Source organism: Schistocerca cancellata, chromosome 7 (assembly GCF_023864275.1).
Source record: "Schistocerca cancellata isolate TAMUIC-IGC-003103 chromosome 7, iqSchCanc2.1, whole genome shotgun sequence".
NCBI lineage: Eukaryota > Metazoa > Arthropoda > Insecta > Orthoptera > Acrididae > Schistocerca > Schistocerca cancellata.
Genome location: NC_064632.1, coordinates 449,452,191 through 449,458,296, shown reverse-complemented (window position 1 = coordinate 449,458,296; position 6,106 = coordinate 449,452,191).

Genomic DNA, 6,106 nt, shown 5'->3' with positions numbered 1-6,106 from the left:
GTTCAACATGGACATGGGAGAATCGGTGTTCAACATGGGGAAATGAGGCTGTCAGTGTGTGAATGTGATGGCCCACTTTGACACATGGGCATGGGATGTAGGTACAAGCCTACATGCGGCAGTTTCATTGGATACTGGATCAGAAAAAACATACCTGGATGAGGCTAGTGAATGCATCGACACCAGGGTGGGTTAGCCCGTGCAAGCAGTCAAAACCTGGTTTGTGGAAGGCAGGGTGAAGGTGGGGGTAGACACGATCTTTGGAGCAGGTGGGGTGCATGGGGTCAGACAGGAGATCACACTAAACCTGCAGGTCAGTGCCCAGGACTGGGTGGAGTTGGAGGTCGATGTCCGAATTTTGATCTTGATGTAAGCGGGCTAGTGTGGGGTAGGTGGTCTGGGCTTTGCAAGGGCCTCATAATTGAATGAAGGGCTGAGAGTATAGAAGTGGCTGAGGCAATTGGCAATGATGTTGTCAGCACTGGATGCATGTTTACATCAAATGTAACTTGTGCTATGTGCTCCTGCTGGCTGAACTGCTGAGGTGAAATTTGATCACCATCTTTCTGACAAAACCACATCATGAGTGGCTGGTGGACCATAAAAATGGTGAAATGGCACCCCTCAGTGGAGGAGCAGAAATATTTCACTCCCTCATACACTGCAAGCAGCTCCTGATTGTACGCAGTCCATTTGCATTGCGGTTTTGACAGCTTGGCGCAAAGAAAGCCAACCTGCTGCAGGACCATGCATCTCATCAATTGACTTGCATCAGTAATGGTAGCAAGTGGGGCAAAGAGGTAGGGGTGGGCCATAAGGACTGCCTGAGCAAGGTTGCATTTGGTGTGCTCAAAAGTTGCTGTCATTCTCATGATCCAAGACACGGATCTGTACCTTTTGTTCAACTGTGTCACAATGCAGTAGTGAGGCTGCATTGTTTAGGAAATACAAAAAAAAAATGCCATCCTCAAAAATCTGCATAGTTCCTTGTATGTCATGGAGTGCAGAAACTCAGCGACTGTGCAGACCTTCTTGAGTAGGGGGCACGAGCCAGATGTGGAAATGTTAAGTCCCAGGACCTCAATCTCGGCTATCCTGAATATGCATTTGTCCATGTTGAGGATGACCCCTGCTTGTTCCAGGCAGGTAAAAACCCCTGAGGTGCTCGAGGAGTTTGACCAAGTTCCAGGAGTAAATAAGAATGTTGCCCAGAATCGCAAGACATCCCGGGTGCCACAGAGAACATAACCAGAAAACACTGCCATGTTTGTGTAGCATTACAGAGGCTGAAAGCCATAAAGAGGCTTTAGAAGAGACCAGAGGGTGTAACAATGCCTGTCTTCTCAATGTCCTCCTGTTAGACTGGGATCTGCATAAAAGATTTTGTGCAGTCTACCTTACTGAACGTGGTAAATCCCAAAATTTCGTTACTATAACTGCACAAAACTGGTATGGGATAACAGCCAGGAACTGTTCATTTATTCAGCCACCAGTAACCACCACAAGGTTGCCAGGTTCCTTCTTTGGAGCTAAATGGAGTGTGGAAGACCAGGGGCTTTTTGAAGGGCACAAGATTCCAGTGGCTATGGAGGCTTCAATTTCTGCCCACAAAAACAAGCATTTGGCTGGTGGGAGAGGGCAGATGTGGCACTGTACCAGTGGGCCCAGTGTGGTTACAATATAGTGAACTGTGCACTGTGTCATGGTACGACTTGAGGGCGGCACTGGGGGGAGATGAGGACTGGAAATTTGGAGAGGAGATTGACAAAAGGAACGGAGTAGGATAGCTACTTAACAATGAAGTGGGAAGCAGACAGGTGGTACAGGTTGCAGAGCAATGCAACGTGCCATTGACCAGGCAATGCTGCATGAGGTCAGGGAGGTGTTGAAGTGGGTAAGAAAATCCATGACAAGGATCATGTCAGTAATGTCACCCATAGTGGAACTCCTCACCGCGGCCAAGATCAACACGATGGGTGTGGGGGTCATAGTTGGTGAAGGCGGAACCATTTGCAGTGGTGAATGGGAAAGGGGAGGGAGGGTTTTGCCTGAACAAGGGTAGGAGCTTATATGGGAAGATGGACAGGTCCGAACCAGTGTCTATCAGGTACAATATAGGCAGGGTAGAGTAATGGCAGTCTGATATGAACAGGTGCTGTGAAATTGCAGAACAACTGGGTGCCCCTGCTTCCAGTTGCTGACTGTGTTTGGGCGCCATGACCATGGCAGACAGCAGTTTGTTATGTTGCAACTGAACTCAGGCTCGTTTACTACCTATTTTGTCACGTGGCTCATATGTAAAGGGGGTTGGTAGTAAACGGTTGCATTATCGCCCCTATTATTGAGTCTGATATTGGCTGGCTTTTGAAGAGCAATGAATTGAACTATACACGTTCAGATTGAAACTTATTTATTCAAAAGAAACACTTTAACGTTGTGGCCATGCATTTTTAAGTTCACAAATAATAATCGGTGCAATTCGTACACTGTTTGTCTCACACCCACACACTTTCACTTTGTTCCATCACATACCCTGGCGTCCACGCTTGCACTCGCGGCACTTTGCCGCTCCCAACTCGCCACCACAACGGCCAACCACAAAAGACCTCGATTTTCCCGCTCACATCCACAGTCCTGAGTCGGGTCACATGACACCACAGTAGTCAAAATAATTGCTAAACATGGCCACAATTCATTTACAGTATTTTATAATATTTAAATACTTAAATCTAAATACATTATATAATTTTACAAATTATCACCACACTTATATAATTCGTTGCAATTAAAAGAAAACCAAAACACTATCCAACGGAACTACAACGTCCATCAAAACACAAACAAATATTTTCCGGTCTATTTTTGCCCAGCATATTATCTCTGCTGCCATGCTTTAAATTTTAAACTACTTGAAAGAGTTCCATATTATCCCCTGTTACCTTACATACCCCCACTTCATGAAGACATTACCTTAGTAACGGCAACATGAAGTAGCACCAAATGGAGTGAACTCATATTACTTTATATATTAAACATTTTAATTATAACTATAATGGCACCAGAACACGTAGAACAGTGTTATCGTGGTGAGTTAATCAGTGTATGTACTGTCATTAGGAAACATGCATACATACATAATCCAACAATGTATCCAACTCAAATATACAATTAGATAGTATCCTATTGAGTGACTGGGCAGGCAAAATAAATGTCCATGTTAGTCTATATGTAGGTTGCCCACCACTGCACATTAACACTTCCACTTTTTACACAGTTGTTTCTGTAAGTTGCACGAAGTTGTTGTAACCAGATCCTTTTGTTCACAGGTTTATGCATTGGAATACAGTCTTTCCAAACTTGCCAGCCACCAGCACTGTGCTTCCTCTCATTAGCCAAGCCATCCTATCAAAATTTAATCAAATCCTCATAAATCTTGCCTAGACATGCAGACCCACATTTCCCAGGAATCAGGCTGTCCAAATCCTCCCTGGAACATCCTGTTTTCACTGATCAGTTCTTATTGAGGTTTGTACAAATGACAAACATGCACATAAATCAAACACAAACATGGCATAGTTAAATATATTCTATTTCACCCTTCAAATGTTCCCAGATCAGGACCTCCGACACTTCTACCCCCACGCACCAGTATCAACTCCAGGTGTCACAGATACATTAGAAATTTTTTCTTGTTCCTCACCAGCACCTTATCTCCCTCCTTGAACTTTGTTGTCTTATACCTTTCTCCATGCCTCCTCTGTCTCTCATGTCCTTTCTTTAACATTTGCTCTCTGGCCACCTGCATCTTCTCTTGACTTGTCAAGTCTTGAGATGGAGGAAAATCTATGTGTTCTGCTATTAGATTGTCAGGCTTGATATCTTTCATGAGCTCATAGGGTGAGAATCCTGTTGCACAACTCTTCACTGTGTTCATAAGATCCTCAAACACAGTTATATATTCTGCCCAAGTACTATGCTTTTTACTGCAATATGTCCTACATAGCCTACCCAGCTCCCTCATATACCTCTCAGCAGGGTTTCCCGCAGGGTGATACACTGAAATCCTTATATGCTTCATCCCAGATCTTTGCATAAACTTCCCCCACACACTAGATACAAATTGTGCTCCATTATCAGACAGAACATTCTCTGGTTTTATAACATTCACAAAGTAATCTTTCTCTAGCTTGTTAATTATATTCTGGCTAGTGGCCTTTTTCAGTGGATACAGCCTTACAAACTTTGAGAATACATCAACAGCTAAAAGAACATACTTTACACCCCCTCGACCTGTTGGCAGCCTCCCAAATAAATCAATAGCCAGCAGTTCACCATTTCTTTTAGGAACAATATTCTGCATCTCTCCTTGTACTGCAATAGTATTATACTTCACTTTTTGACATTTGTCACAAGAAGCCAACTGTCTCTTTACTCTCCTGGCCATGTTGTTAAAACTAACATAGTCCTGCAGTATTTCCAAACATTTTTGAGCCCCATAATGCCCATGGCTAAGGTGGATGTAATTTATTAATTTTTCCACATGCTCATCTGGAAAACATACCTTCCACTCCTCTTTGTCCAAATTTCTTCGTCTAAATAAAATACCTTTATAAATTCTATAATATTTAGCTATTTTTTCATGTTCTTTACTTCCAAAGTTTGTTTTGATAAACTTCAAGGTTTGGTCCCCATTCTGAAGTCTCCTCATGTCCTTACAGATGGATCTGATTTCCTTCTCTCCACCCACTCCTTTCATATACAATATCTGTAGTTCTTTCTCGTCTCCATTCGCTTTATGTTCTTCTCCAATGAAAGGTAATCTTGATAAGGCATCAGCCACATTGTTGTCTGTGCCCTTAATATATCTTATCTCATAGTTAAACTGCTGCAAAAATATGGCCCATCTCATGAGTCTATTATTTAACAGCTTACATTCTTGCAAATAGCTCAGAGCCTTATGGTCTGTGTAAACAATCACTTTCCTACCTTCCACATATATTCTGAACTTCTGAAATCCAAAAACTATGGCTAAAAGTTCCTTCTCTGAGATACCATACATCAATTCATGTTTGGATAGCATTCTGCTTGCAAAAGCGATTGCCCTGTGCTCGGTCTTCCCATCTACTACCCTCTCCTGAAATAGCACTGCCCCTATCCCATAATCTGAGCTGTCTGCCCCAATACAGAAAGGCAAAGACAAATCTGGATAGAACAAAATTTTGCTGTTTTTTAAGCTATTCTTGATGGGGTTACACTTTTCTTTAATAGTCCATAAGTTAGGTGAATTCAGGCTATAATCACTTATGTACTTCCTATAGAATGAACATAGTCCTATAAATGATTTCAATTGTTTCCTGTTCGTTGGCACCTTGCAGTCAACAATAGCCTTGATTTTCTCTTTATTGGGCAGAATGCCATCAGGAGTTAACTGATGACCGAGAAATAGTAATGTTGCTTGAAAAAATTCACACTTACTTAACTTAAGGGTCATCCCCCCTTTAGATATAGCCTTGAATACATCCTCCAACAGCTGACAGTGCTCTTGCCAATTGCTACTCGTAATCAAAATGCCATCTACGTACACGGTCAATTTTCTCATTAGTTCATCACCCAACACATGACTTAAAGCCCTTACAAAAACTGCTACAGATATTGATAAACCAAATGGCACAACTGTAAACATATAAGTCCTGCCCTCAAATAAGAAAGCAGTGTACTTTCTGCTCTCTTCAGCCAATTGCACCTGCCAGAACCCTGAAGTCAATTCAACACTTGACAGAATTTTAACATTATAAAATTTTTGCAACAGCTCATCCATGTTCTCTGGCTGATCATTTTCTTTGACTATTATTTTATTTAGCTTTCTTGCATCCAGTACTATTATTATAGAACCATCCCTCTTTTTCACCACTACTATTGGATTACAATACTCACTCCTCCCCATTTCCAGTATGCCCCACTTCAACATCATCTGTATCCTTGCCCTTACAGCCTCTCTATTAGCTATTGCTATAGGATAAGGTTTGGCCCTTATCACTTCATGTGGCAATACCCTCAAAACATAACTGAAATCTACGACTTTTCCAGGTCTGTCAGAGAACACATG